Genomic DNA, 15772 nt, shown 5'->3' on the forward strand with positions numbered 1-15772 from the left:
AATATGATTCCTTTGATTAACTATAAGCCACCTATGTTCTGCCACACTACAGCCTTTAGAGTGGTACCATCACCACACCCCATTTAAAGCCTTGAGCAGCTGTTGCTTGGTACTTTCCATTACAGCCACTTCTTTATACCATGTGAAAATTTGGTCACCCATTAGCTCACAAGTATCATCTCAATGATTTAATGAAAGGTGAAACACACTGAAAACAGTCCAAGGAAATTACATCATTGCATTACATCATGGGCCACTTAAAGGCATGAATTTATGATATCGTTAAAAAATAATAAAAAAAACCCCACCTGCTGTCAATTAAAGATGACGTACAGATTTTTGTCCAAAAGGAAAACAGAAGATAAGTTAGTAGTGAAATCATCTTTTTTTGCCTAGAAATGCCTGCGGTTTTACCACTAGAGGGTACCGGTGCTCCACAGAGGGGTTACAGCTCCCTCGTTTGGAAACAGACTCAAAGCAGGGGATGTTCAGGTGATGGCAGCCACGTATTTGATATAAGGAAAAAGGTCTTACAGTGAGGAAAGAGTTTGGTCAATAAAAATCCCAGATGTTGACTGCTCAGTGCTGATGGAGGTGCTGCTTGTTCAATCCCTCCGGGTGGCACAGGGCACCCTGCAAGTCCCAGCTCCAAGTGAGAGCCCTCCCATGAGAACAATTGATCATACAGGACAAAACACCCACTAAAAGTAGGGTGAGAGGGTCATACTGAAGATCACAAATCGTTGTGAATAATCCTGAGGGCAAATTTGAGAAGAGATTGTGGCCTGAAGCCCTCACTGCAGGAAATGCCTGCAAGCACTGCAGAGGTGCCATTGCTGAGTGGGAACTGCAGCCCCCAAACCTGGGGAGCCCACAGAGCTCCTTCCTGCAGGACCCTGGGGTACGAAGGGATGAAAAGCCTGTGTTAGCAGCCATGACCTCCTGGAAGGGTTGGCTTTCCTCCTGCTGCACCACATCTGAAGGATAAACACCAACTGCAAACACCCACAAGTTAATTAACTCACATCTCCTCAGCATCCTCAGTAATTATGGCTGCAGCTCAGAGCACTCCATCAATTTTAATCTGCATTGATGCTATGTAAGTCACCCTCTTCTGGTCTGGATCTTGGTGGTTTTGAAGCCTGCAAGTCTGCTCATGTCCTCTTTCTGTGTAAGATGCCCCTCAGATTCCCCACCCTTCTTCCATCAGTCCCCCTTGCTCAGCAAAGATGATAAGAAGGTTGTTCATCATCCCCTTGCTGCTACTGTGGGCACGCCTATGCCCCTATGGTGGCCATGCAAACATAAAGGCAGCTGGCAATAGGACAATGCCTGAGTCTACACTGCTTAACTTCATTTTGTGGAGGCAGCAGTGCGGACTGAGTGGTGAAGTCTGGCTGTGAAATTGTAACAGGAAAATCACGGGGTAGGAAACTGCTGAAATCACAGAGGATGAGCGGGAGGAAAACTGCCACTGACCTGGGGAATCAAGGGACAGAAGGGGAGGAAATCTGAAATTTGCTCAAGTTATAATGATTCATGGGACATATGTACTAAGGGTTAGAAGAAAGAAATAGGGTGAAAAACTAGTTTAAAATGAAAACTGAGTCCTATTAAGTCAAAGCTTCCTATTAAACAGTGTTTCAGCAGGTGGCAGTCCATACTTCAAGAATGTATGTCACATTTGCCAAATGAGAATGTTTTTTTCAGCATTTTAGAATCATCTTTGCCATTATTTTACAGTATTTTTTACAGCACATTAAGTGGTTCCTATTGGTAGCATTATGTCTTAAAAATCTGATTAGTTTGTTGCATGCATAATTTCAAGACCACCAAATGGTAGTGCTTGTTTGTCAGTGCCACAAATAATATATTTTTCAGGTCAATGTATTTCCTTAGTTTTAGAAATTACATGTTTTAATACTCATATTTTTTAACTGCACTATTTTGGTGTGTTAAAAAGGGTATTAAAAAAATCTTTCCCAGAAAAGAAGTAATTTATGACTATGCATGATCATGAATGTAATATTTCTTGTATGAATATCACAGACTGTTTTGTTTGGTAAATTTTTGCCTATTTTAATATTCCCCATTCTTTGAGTTTTTCCTCCATATCTATTTTCATTTGAAGCTGATCTAGCTGAGAACCTTTATGTGTTTTATATGTACATCTGCTCATCATGCTTCCTGTTCACCATCCCTTCCTTCAAAATTGTAGGAGCAGATCCTGTCAGAATTTGCCTGTAATCTATTCCAAAACAGCTTCCCTATGAAGCTGTTTTAAGCACTAGATCTGCCATAGGCAGGCCAAGGTACATTTGCATCTGGTGACATTTTTGACAAATTTTTTTGCAGTGGGACTAAATGTTAAGTCTCAGTGAGGTTTAGTTAACAGAGAGGAAAGTGTGCTCCTAGTGTACAGCTCAGGTTGATGTAAAGCAAATAGGTCAAGCTGGTCAGAAGTACCTAGAGAGGATATTTCTTCTCTTCAACTGTAAGGACAGACTGATGATGAGCTCTTATGGAGAGGTTTGCTGTGTAAATTAGCTGAATGCCACCCCTTATGTTTAACCCTGGTTTGGATATAATTATAAACACCACCTCTTCATAATGTTTATATTTTTGCTACTGAATTAATTAGCCAGCCAGCCACAGCATGATATACATGACAAGGTTTTTCTGAAATCCCTTGCTATAAATTTAGGTACCACATCTACATATGGTCAAGGATCCTGGTTACAAAATTATAATTCAGGCTTTGGGTAAGAAAGACTCAAGCCTCTAACTGAACAGCTACTAGTAAGAAATCACCCCTGTCCAACAGTACACACATTTATTTTTGCTCTCTCATCTTCAATACCACTTCTTGCAAGACATTGGGATTTTTCTGTCTCCAAGTGCTCTTATGAATCTAAGATTTTTCTGCTTTGCTTCATTTTGTATTTAATTTTCTTCCCTTAAAGCTTCTGCTCTGGTTTCATTATGCTCTGCCACCTGGTAAATGCTAATGGAATTCTCTAAGATTGTGATATGTAAGGAAAATCTGGCAGTGCTCTGCTAAATTTTTGGTTTAGGGTATCCAAAGCAATATGATTCTAAACCATGATTCCCACACAGTTTCCCAAATTTCATATTGGAACAACCTTATTTTCTTCAGCTATTGGCTTTTACCCATAAGGATTAAAAATGCATTTTTTCTCACAGTTCTTTCAGTTTCTCTATATTCCTACCCACCATCTTTTTCTCTTCTTCCAAACTTCATTTTTCACAGAACATCTGCAGTATCTTGCACTGATCGCTTTATGGTTGCTAATGAGAAACTTGAGTCAGGGTTTTTAACACTAAAAAAAATGACATTACCAAATATTTGAGAACAGCTCTTCAGAGAGAAGGGAATGCATGCCTGATTTCCACAGACTCAGGAATATTCACTGTTTAATATGTAAATTCTTGACTCTCTGCACTTCCAAGCAATAGGCCAGAGATCAGTACTGAGATTAGAGTGATAGGAAAAATCCAAACATTTTGTGGGGCTACAAAAGTGCAGAGGATGCAGGGAAAAGCACTGAGAAACTTAGTGGAGGTCCTGGAAGAGAAGAGAAAAAGCAACAAGTCCTGCAGAAGGGATGTCCTAAGGTTCCTCTTTCTTTGCATCCATGGATTTCCCTGAGAGCACACACAGAGCTCCATATAGAAACCCTGTCCTAGTGCCATTATACAGCAAGGACAAGGTAGAAATGCCACGCTCAGTAAGCTGTATTGCACTCTTGCTCTGCTGCGATGGCAGAGGCAGAAAAAAGTCCTCCAGTGATGCTGAGGAAAACCCTAGGAAGTAAGGATAGATCCCCAAAAGAGCCCTAGTCTAACAGCCATACAAGCTGACCTGGCACGTGATGAGGTGGTAGCCCAGAATGACACTTGTCCATTGGTGGCAGAAGTGACAGACATTGTCCCTGATGCATCAGGAAGCTGAAGCAGAAAAGCCCAAACCCATACTCATGCCAGGTTTCTGATGACCTTCAGCTCTCATTGGCACGAATGCCTCTGAATGGGTTTCATTGATGTTTCCATGAGTCCGGAAAGCTTTTAAAATCACGACCTGGGAGAGGAAAGCTGTGTTTCACAGCAGGGCATTTAGGGTGCAAAAGAGCAGCTTTTGTATCAGATGGTTCCTCTTTCTTCTTCTCCATGTACTAGACAAACCAGGTTAAAGCTCCCTCGTCACACTTTTTTTTCAGGCCCAGTCCTAAAACCCTTTTTCTTCTTAGCCCTGTCAACCACCATTACCATTTTTCTCGGGGGATCTCACATGCTGGTCATTTTGGGTCATTTTGGGTCAGCAATATCAGACAGCACAGATACCATCAATCTGTATTTTCTCTTTAAGGGGACAATTCAGAAGAATGGCCTGACACATTTCCCAGGTTTGCTGGTAGGAGACTGCAGAACAGCCCAGAGCACTACGTTTCCCTAGTTGTTTTTTCTCAGCTTAGAAGACAAGAATTATATAGCAAGATTCTATTCCCTCCTGGGACAAGTGTTAAAAGTGCTCCCGAATTCTTGGCACAGGCAAGTTACTGGGAGAGACCAAGGCATCTTGTCACATGGGTGACTGAGTGGGGAACAGATGGCAGAAGCAAAGGAGAGGCAATGACAGCATTAGCTATCAAGGGGTTAGATGTCTCCTATTCCTCTCTGCAGCTTGAATAAAGATGGGAAAGCTTCTGACTTGCAACTAAATATCCTGAATTGCTTCATTAGTGGTTTTAAATTCTATTTTTATATTAGGTGAAGGACATCAGACTGAACTATTGTTTGGGGCATTTATCTGCCATGACCAGAATGCCTGTCCATGGGCTTATCTCTGGCTGGCAGCAGCTGCTAATTGAGTTGAGGCACACAGACTGTGGAACACGGTGAGAGCCATGCAGTGCAGCAGAGCAGGGAGAGCACAGAGCAAAACCACATCACCCAGCAGCCCCAGCTGCAAAAACCAAAAATCAAATGAGTTGTAGAAATGCTTATGGCAGGGCATTCTCTAAAAGACATTAAAAATAATTGCGTGAAGCCATTTGAAGGTAAACTTTAAGATTGTTTCATTGGTTTCTGCTAAATTTTGCAAACTAAAAAAAGCTGGACCTTTGAAAGGCAGCCTGTAATTGAATAGTCAAGTGCCCAGACTTTAGCAAAATCTGTAAAAACGTGTGTTTAGATGATAGAAAGAGCCTAAGGTAAGACTAGCAATCATCCATATCAATGCTTAAACACCTGGAGAAAAATTTCTAGGAAAAAACCTTTTTAAATGTTACCAAGACTGCTGTGTCCAGAGGGACAAAAGATTTAGGAGTGACAAAATCTCAGGGGTACACAAGACTTAGGATGTCTCACATGCATATACACTGATCTTCCCCACAAGCCTTTCCTTGTTTCTTTAGAAAGGAGAGGGATGGGTTATACCCTCTGAATAAAGTTTTAGAAATCTTAAAAAAATGCAAATGATAGTAAGTTCTGAACCCACAGTTGTGACTTCTGCCTTGATTGAACACAGTGTTGTGATATTCTCTACCTTCCCATTTGAAATAAAAAAGATCAAGAGACTGTAGCAGACAGAGAAAACAAACAGAAAAACCCAGTCAAAGAGCCCACCCACCCTTTCTTCCACCTGACCACACTCCCTTTACTTGCAGGCACACATATCAAATACATTAGATCCTCCAAAGGTGGCATAACTGAAAGTGAATTTCTAACAAGCCCAGAAAAAGCCTCTATAGTGTCTAATACAGAGTTACTAGGTAGGAAATTGATAATAATAATTTGGTGGTCAAACAGATTCCTACAATTAACTGAAAAGAGAATCTTTGCTCTTAATTCAAGACTTCAATCCATTTGGGAGTATTGAAAGTTGGGGTTTTTTCCTATTTATGACCATACATTACAAACCCCATACTTTCAAAAATGCCAATAATTCCAGTCCAGTGTAGCACTTCAGCCATGTGGGATTGCCAGTTTAAAAAACAATTTCCATGTGGGACTGTATCTTCTTTGTCTGTGCCTTCTCAACCTCATCACACAGTCGCCCTTATGTGAGAACACAAGCACTTTCTGCAAGGATCTCAGTTCTCACTTGGAGTGGGACATTCAGAAGAAAAGCTGCATGGTGCCATTCCCAATGGACATTTTAGCCTGGTCAGAGATTTGCAGCAGTGTAAGGGAGAGGTGCATGGCTGCACACGACCTGCACCCCACAACAGCACTGCCAGTACACTCCAGGCCCCAGTAACATTCCATTATGGGCAATGAAGGATGTTCTGATAATGCAGCTCCTGTGGAGCCAGACATATGGCTCAGTTCTCTCAGATTAGCTAGGATCTCTGGATTTTCTGCCATTAACTCCACACTGAGCTCTATCATTTTGCACCTGAGGTGGTCACAGTTGTGCTTGTGACACGGGGCACTTCACTCAGGGCCTCTCCAGCTAAAAGCATGAAGTATTGCAGCTAGAATGGAAGGCAGATCTTATCCACATAGTGTTTAATCAGTGCCTGACCAGGGGAAAATCAGACAAAGGCCTCCAATTTTGTTTTGAGCCATCAAGTTGTTGGGGTTTTTTAAATCCAAGACGACTTTCTCAAATTCTTCTGTAAGTGAAGAGTTCAGAGTCATTACTGCAACTTAGATTATTTAACAACACTGCACATCAGCTTTTCTTAACAGTCTGGTCTGTAGACTATGATCTATTCACAGATCCAGTGGTGTGGCAAAACAAACTCATGTCAGTCAGGGAAGGATTTTTTACTGTGAGCATGCAAAGAGGATGAGCTGCCCTCACTTTACCCATAGGGAGAGAAGAAGAGGAGAAAGGATCTGTGCTAAAAGATGCAAGGGCTAAACTTCATGTCACAGGAGCTGTGAATAAAAAGAGCAGTGGTGGTGTAGAGGAATGCTTTTACTTGGAATACACAGATTGACATGGGCAAAATACTGTGTTAATAAATCAAATTTCACTGGAAATTAAACCAGATATTTAATCCAGTTTGATCTGATGCTGTTCCAATAAACCTTTTCTTACACCAGACTCTTCACCTTTCCTTTTCCTCCATAGCAGGTTGTAGTTTGGCATTCATGACCAGTAAGACAACAAGGATTCACAGCTCTGGTTCATTTCCAGAATAATACCTCAGAAAATGGCATTAGCTGCAAGCCAGGGGAAGGCAACTGAATGCAGAATATTCTTAAGTACATCCCTAGAACAGAACTGGGAATGTCTCAGAGGCTCTAGATTATCTCAGATAGAATAGCCAATTTAAAGCACATCAGTGTAGGTTCCTTATGTCAATCTGATCCCAAGGGATGAGCATTTATCCAGTAATGATGGACACCACGATGCAACTCCACTCTCTTGCTGCTTCTCCATGGGGAAACAGATATTCCTCCCCTAGATTCTATTGCATATATCCAGCCCTGTATGGAGTGCCTTTGGTGCCAGTGACCCAAGCCCCAGTTTTTTTTTTTTGTTTTTGAAGGAGATGGCTCCATTATACCAACCAAGAGTAGTATCAGAGGCCTGGCCCTGAGCACAGTGTCACATGAAAGAAAACTCCTTTGGGGTGGGAGTCTGAGTGCAGTCTCCCAATCACACCTTCCCCAGATGGTCAAATGCTTGATACCAGGCCCTTTCTCTCAGTGCAGAAATGAAACCACTCCCTGTAACTCAGCCTCACACCAATTAAATCACTGCCACAGGTCTTCTGTCTTTTAATACCTGCCTTTCAAAATATATTCGAGGGCTTCTCTTCTCTAGTAGTTCTATATGAACACTGGGAAGTTTTTTTAATATCTACTTGTTGGGAAGATAAAAGAGGGACAAAAAGCAGATTTTGACCCTAAAATGTCAGCTGCTGCCTTGATGGTTTAACGCAGGACAAGATATAGGGTCTGGATAGGAATGTGAGGGGGATGATCAATCATTTAAAAGCAAATCTCTTTATAAAAGTGGGGTTTTTTCAACATCTTGCCTCTAAACTGATGAGAATATGTCAATAACTTTTTAAGTGTTTCAGCAAATGTGCTTACAGAAGCTGTGTTACATGGAATTCCTGTAAGATCTGCATCTCCATAGGAAAGAGATGGTGCTGATGGAGCGTTGAGGCCAAGACAGCAACAGCTGAAGTGTGGGGTGCAGATAGGTTATTTGTGCTCCTTTCCCATCTCCAGTTCACATTCATTAGTAAATGATGAGTTGTGTTAGCATGGCAAATGGCTCACAACCTCACTGGTGGTGAACTTTGGATAAGCTCTTTGGAGGTCATTGTATCATCAGGACTCTGATTTACACCACAGAATGGTATCATTAGCACACAGTATTTGTACCTATGTAAATCTGATGATGTTTTAAAGTAGTTCTGCTGGTTTGCATTACCATAAACGATTAATCAGCATTCAAAATTCAGAAGGATCATCTGTAAGCATGCAACATTCCATTTGATGCCTGAAGTTGAAGTCTTTCGAGGAGGTTATCAGTCTTTTCCAGACCTGCCCAATTTTATTCCTGAAATGTTTCACCAGCATCTGCAACAATGCTTCTCAACACAATGTATGATGGCCCTTTTGCTCAACTGACTCATTAATGTCTCAGATTGTATTATCCCTGTTTAACGTGACAGATTCAAACAGTGACAATTCTATCAAACCCTCAGGGAAAAATGGCAATATGGAAGGAGTTATTTTTGGTTTTATTTGAAGAAAGAAATCTATTGAGTTGAATAAGTAAATTGAAATGGCAGAGATTTCAGCGTATGTAAAGTACATTTAGAAAACTAGAAAAAAATGCAGTAATGAGAAGTCCTGCATGCAGAATACAATCCAGCTAAGCAGTTAAGTCTGTGCTAAGAAACCCTGTTAGGACTAACCAGGAATATTTTGTGTCTCCTAGATGGAACAGCTGGTTTTACAGAAGGAATGCTGTCTGTAACAGAGGAAAATTGGGCACAGGAAGATACAGTCTTGACATAACTTTCCTATTCTTACTTAACACCCATGGGAAAAGGAACTCCTATTAATTCAATCTTTTCCACCTTCTGCTGCAGTATCAGTGCAGAGAGTGGCTGGAATTTCAGCCTAATAATGAATCACTAAGGGTGGAGAGTTAAATCCATTTTCAGGTATAGCATGACAGATCTGACCAGCCAAACAGCCAGCAAAGCTCCCTCAGTGAGCTGAGCCCCACAGGCAGTACCAGCTACATTAGTGTGACAGCAGACACAAATCATCTGTACACACTAAGGTATTTAGGTGCCTGAATTGAATATCAAAATCATATCTTGAATCTCATCCCATTCAGGTGAACAGAAACAGAAAATAACAGTACTGGTGTTGTGCTCACAGCTTGCAGTGCCTCTGCCAGTTCTGAATGCTGGGGTGATGGAGAAGGTTTACATCAGACATATGGAGCTTCTCCCTTTATCTGTAAAATTAAGACTCTTGCAGAAGAACAAATTTCAGGCCTAGGTTTTTATTGACCTCCCAGACAACCATGATAGTTGACACAGGTATCTAAAGGGCGTGAAAAGTCAGGTTTTACTCCCTTTATATCCCACCAGGACACGTCCAGGGATAGGGAGTTATACTTGCCACGTGGCTACAGAAAACATTAGTAAGTGAGCACCAAGGCTGTAACTCTTTTCGTGGGTGAAAGACCTAATGACTCAGACAATCCTTCCAGTACCTCAGTTCTGTGATTAAATAGGGATCTTAACCTTGGCTATCTACAGCACTGGCTATACATTTGTATTTGGTATAATGTGGCTTGAAGTTGTTCTCAACACTGATTAATTATTTATCTCGTAGTCTCTAACTGTTTCAGGGGTATTTTCTGATTAGACTTGACCAAGATGCTCATGACTGATTGTATATTGATTGTTCTATTGATTACCAGCAGCAGTAGCCCCAAAAAGCTTCAGAATTCTGGTCTATACTTAAAGTAGTCCATATTCTTTTTAAACGGAAGATTAAGGAGCCAGTCCCAGACAGTTCATCAGGGGAGCCAAAATTAATAACGAGTTGTTCTTAGAAATATCTCCCCATTACATTTTTACACTCGAGTGTGGATGACTCCTACTGTTTTTCCACAGACACAACAACTACAAAAGTAAGTTTCCAAAGTAATAGGCTTAGTAACTCTCCTGTGAAGGAGAGTTATAGTTAAAAAAATTTTTAAAAACCCAAGTACTGAAATGCCAGTAACATTAATAAGGCCTAGTAATTGCTAGTTTTCGAGTCATTTGAATTCTGGAGATGCTGTAGTGAGTCTAATGATAAAGCTAATTACTCACAAGAACGAAATTTGGAAGGATTTCATGGTGAATGCTTCATATTAAATTACTGGCACTATTTTGGTCACTGTAACATTTTTAAAAAAGCACATGGTTGTACTCAGATGCTTGTAAAGTTATTAGATACATCTCAAGGTGCCTGCTTTAGGTGTACACTAAAGAGGTGTAATGTGGCTGTGGATGTTGTTTATCTAACATAAGTGATTCAACATGCCCACAATAGAAAGCAGTAATTAAGTTCTGCACACATCATTACTGGAGTTATGGGGCAGGCTAAGAAATATTTCACTCTTTAGACTCTTGAGAGAACTTGTGCTCTCTCTTCCAGCATGGATCATTATGTTCTTTCCTTCACAAGGCAGAATACAAAAGTGTGTGAAATGTTTCAAACACAAATATTGTTTTGCCAGGAATTTTGAGTCACTGTCTTTATGCAAGAAATGTCACACTGTGCACAAAAGCAGGAGCAGCTTTTCCCTTGAGCCTGCACAGTAGAAATTAATAATGCAGTCATCATTTTGTGCATTCTATTGCATCTTTCAACCTTGCTCCACCTCTTTATTCTTTCTGTAATTATTTAGCACGAGGAAGTTTTTTACATTGGAAAATACAGTCATACAGAAATGTTTTCTCACCTGCAGGAAGTACTTTTGGGTTTTCTATTTATTTATTTATTTATTTATTTATTTATTTATTTATTTATTTATATAAATCCGTTTACTTATTTCCAGCACAGTTTTTTATTAGTGCTCTAGTTAACAGAGCAGGGAATAAATTGCACATGTCTGTCTCTTCATCCTTTATTACAGCATTAACCTTTCCATTATCTGCTCAAAAGCAGGGTTTAAATTGCAGCCATTAGATCCAGCAATGACTTCATCGGATAATTTAGCAGCAATCCCAATCAGTCAGTTGATGGCCCACAGATCCAAACTTCATGAGTTGGATGATAAAAGAATGAAAAACAAGATATAACAGCTAAAACCAGATTGAATTCAGGGGTTATTGGCTCCTCTCCACTTGCTTTTATGGTACAGCAAGTTAGCTAGATTGGAGTCACACAATGCTCCTAATTGATAAGGTAGCAGTGCATCAGATCAGACATTTTTTGCATGCATGAATTTCCATAATTACCTCCATTCATCTGGGAACAGATAAAGTATAGATTAATTTTCTAGATTCACACATAAAAATCCACATTTATTTCATAGGTATATATGAAATATATCACTATGCTTTTGGGAGCTACCAGTCCCTATTTTAGTCAGCATGCATTGGTGTGGTTTGTATGCTTCTGCCCACCCCCTCAGGTTCTCCTCTCCCCTTCATCCACTCCACCTGCAAGAAGACAAGTTCTTCTCTGTCACTGTTTGATGCCCAGTGGGAACAGAGAAAATATGAAATATTAAACTGGAAAGATTCACATAACCTTAACTCTACCCCACCCTCAGCCTTGTGGGCTGCATCTCATCACTTGGCAATACCAGATATAGAGGGAGATCAGGCCAAGTGAATCTACTGTCCAGTTTTCACCAAGCTGTCAAATTTACATTGACATCCCTCTAGTTACTTTGCAATGGGATTTCAATCCCAGTGAGTAAAAAATAAATTAACTGTGGTCCCTGATTACAAATTTGTGTAAACACATTCTTAAAACCTTACCTTAAAGCTGGAGAACCAGATCTGGTAAAATAGCAAGCCATACTATTACAGTTACTTGTTAGTACCTCTAACTTAGTTGTACAATGTTTTAGTATGAGAGTTTCAGAATTAATGAGTCTATCAAGGAGATTAAAGTGGAACGGGTTATTTTTCATACTAAGAAGAAATTAATTAATATGAGGGCACAAAATCTGATGTTTTCACAGTTAATCTGCTCCCATTATCATTGTAACTTGGTTAAAGAAGGCTCAGGTATTTCTACATCCCACTGGAACCTGTTCCATATTTGTATTTTTTGTTTCTTAGAAGCAGTACATATACAAAGGCCACCATTTAAGGAAGGTAATGACAGCTTGAGCAGAAATGCAATAAAATCCAGGAAGTCTTTGATGCACAGGATGACATACTTCTTACATCTTTCACAGTCTGATTTAAGCCAAGCACCAAATTTGACATCAGGGAAGGATATCTCTTCACTCCACTCTGGCATCAAGCACTGGCTTAGGCCTGGATCTTTTCTTTTTCCTAGACATAAGGCATCATCCATTTCTTAGGCTAATCTGGGAATTATTTTATTATAGCAAGAAATAAGTAGTGTCTCACTCTTGAAATGCTTGGTCTTCAGTAGAGGCCTTTTTCTTTTTTCATTGTTTCTGGCTCATTGTAGTAGGTAACTGTCATTGTTCTGGTGAATGCAGAGCATATGCAGATAGTCTCTGATAGTATCTGCAGAAAATACTTCAATTTAAGTAATTGCATGTGAGTGAAGCTGTTGGTCCTTGTAGCCTTTGCAGTGGAAAAGAGGGCCAACATCTTCACATCCAGGAGCCTGACTATGAAGGGTCAGAGATGCCAAAGGGGTTGTAACTCCTGCACATGCAGGGGAAGACCATTGAAATAAATCCAGAAAGATCAGAGAATCATAGCATATGCTGAGTTGGAAGGGACCCATCAGCATCACAGAATCCAGAAATGTGCCTGAGAGAATTGTCCCAGTGCTTCTTGAACTCTCTTAGGCTTGCTGCTGTTATCACTTCCCTGGGGAGCCTGTTCCAGTGCCCAACCACCCTCTTGATGAAGAACCTTTTCCTATTATCCAGCCTAAACCTCCCCCAGCACAGCTTGAGGCCATTTGCTCGGGTCCTGGTCACTAGAAAGAAGTAGTCAGTATCTGCCCCCTCCTTTTCCCCTCATGAGGAAGCTGCAGACTGCAATGAGGTCTCCCCTCAGTCTCCTCTTCTCCAGGCTGAACAACCCAAGTGACCTCAGCTACATCTTTTATGGCTTCACCTCAAGGCCCTTCACTACCTCATGGCCTCCTCTGATGCTCTCTAATAGCTTGATGTGCTTTTTTTTTTATCTTTATTGTGGTGACCAAAACTGCACAAAGGACTTGAGGTGAGGCTGCCCCAGCCCAGAGCAGAGCAGGACAATCCCCTCCTTGCCCAGCTGGTGATGCTGTCCCTGACACCCCCAAAAACAAGGATGTATTTCCTGGATGCCAGGGCACTGCTGGCTCATGTTCAACTTTCTGTCAACCAGGACCCCCAGGTCCCTTCCCACAGCTCTGCCCTCCAGCCTCTCAATCCCCAGTCTGTCCACATAACCAGGGATGCCTTGTCCCAGGTACAGAATCCAGAACCTGCTCTTGCTAAACTTCATTTAGTTGGTAATTGCCCATGTCTCTGATTTGTTGAGGTCTCTCTGCCCTCAAGGGGGTCTACAGCTCCTTCCAATTTATTATCATCACCAAACTTACTCAGTAAAACTTCAAGTCCAAGATGCACATCTGTCTCCTTATTCTATCTTCCTATAATTCCTAAAATTTTGCTGACCAGCTCTTCTCCCCAGTTCCCGGAACCGATGTAAGAAACTGATGTGAGAGCACAGGATGTAAGTGAAAAGTACTAAATAAAGGAAGCAGACATCACTAACTTCATTTTCCTCCTGTCAGGTTTAAAATAATTTTTGATGAATAGGGAGAACATCTTTTCATGTGAGCTAAAAATATTACAGGAAATTAAATAGGGTTGTGAAGATGTTAAATCTGGAAAGTGTATTCAATCATTATAACATCAGTTTTAGCTCTGATTTGAGCTCACAACCTCAAACTAAACTTGAATTTGGAGCCCTCACAGCATCTCTGGAGTGTATTCTGGTTGCTGTATTTATAGACAGTGTTATATGAATGTTCTCTCTTTATGTGCAGCTATTCAGGAGGTATCAAGGCAGTGGGTAGTACTCCAGAACACATCTGCTTGATGTACCAGCATTATGGAGTCAGGAAGGTTTAATTTAGCAGCTTTAACTGCACATATTGTTCACAGGGCTTGGATGCAAGCAACCAGAAATTATTTAATTATTTTTAAACATGAGTACCAAATTACATTTGGGAAAGTTTGTATGTGGGAGTGAGCATGTGCATGTGTGTTCTGAATTTATTTTCTGGCAACTAAACATACTACAGACATTGTTTTGCTATTTCAAGGAGAGATGAAATCTAAACTACCTTCATCCTCTACCCCTATCATAAAGAGAATTTCCCAGAATGCTTGAGGAAATCTGGCAAATCAAATAATTAATTGATTTTTTGAAGTGTTTTTACTCTATAGAAAAAAAAAAAAAAAAAAAAAGTGACAGAATGAACACCTGCACTTTGGGGAATGAAGCCTAGAAAGAAACATTTGGGAAACTTAAGAAAGAGTATGAAAGAAAATTAAGAGCTTGATTTTATGCCTGTAGAAATTACTGGCAAAACTCTTGGTGTCTTGGTGACTCTAATAGTGAAAAGACCAGAGCTCAAAGCATGAGTCCAAGAAGGGAAGAAAAGAACAGGGCAATGATGAAAGACAGAAGCACAGAGAAATGGTGACAGTCAGAGAGCAAAGCCCAAAGCCAAACTCTTTCATGTGAAAATCTCCACACTTCAATGACCTAAGCACTTTTGATGTCTAGTAATTTCCCTCTTTGGGGAAGATGGCCCCAAACCTACTGTCACTGTGTACTGAACTCAAAATGCTCAAAGTTGATGATCACTCTTCTTTGAAGTTTTCTCTTTCTTTTTATTTTTTCATCCTATCTGCTGTCAGCTCAGGAATTTTTACCCCACCAGTTCTGAGTACCTACGTCTCTGGTGACTGGGCGAAGTCTTAAAGAGAGATCTTACAACTGTAAAAAAACCTTTTCATTGTAATGGCTTGGAATATAGGCAATAAATTGAGGTGCCTTTAGCTAATGCTGTAGTTTTATGTTTTTGAACAGGAGAAACCTACTAGAGCAATGAAAGGCTCAGGGAAGGGAAGCAGACAGGATTTAGCTATGGTTTTATTAGAAGAATTATTTTTGAATTTTACAGTGTCTGTTCTGAAGGCCTGGGGCTTTTATCCTGCAAAGATTTTACCATGCAATCTGTGCTGGATGTTGCACCATGATACATCATTCCCTGTTTGCAGCACAAATTCTTTTCTGATTGAGATTTCTGAAAATTTTGAAAAACATAAAGCATATGATTCAGCTCCATTGATCAGCTGAACTACATCAAGCTGCAGAGCTTGTGAGGATGTAATCTTTTGGGGGAGTTAAATTTTAACAGACTGCTGGGGATATTTTTGGTTTGTCATGTGCAATCTGGCTGTAATCTCATTGGTACCCACTGAGAAGTCAGAAAGGATGATGTCTGTGCTAGAGCTGCTGGTGAAAGGTTATTCTTAATTTTGATCTGGCAAGCGAGTTATCAGCCATCATGAATGACAAGATTCCTTCTCCCACTCAGCCAGTGA

General features: G+C 40.5%; 1 protein-coding gene across 1 annotated transcript in view; it reads right to left on the minus strand.

Annotated features, from left to right (window-relative positions):
- KCNQ3 (potassium voltage-gated channel subfamily Q member 3) overlaps positions 1-15772 on the minus strand; it is a 188339-nt gene that overhangs the window by 34031 nt on the left and 138536 nt on the right. The gene's annotated exons all lie outside the window — the stretch shown is intronic.

The sequence above is a fragment of the Sylvia atricapilla genome, chromosome 1 (genome assembly GCF_009819655.1).
Source record: "Sylvia atricapilla isolate bSylAtr1 chromosome 1, bSylAtr1.pri, whole genome shotgun sequence".
Classification (NCBI taxonomy): Eukaryota; Metazoa; Chordata; class Aves; order Passeriformes; family Sylviidae; genus Sylvia; species Sylvia atricapilla.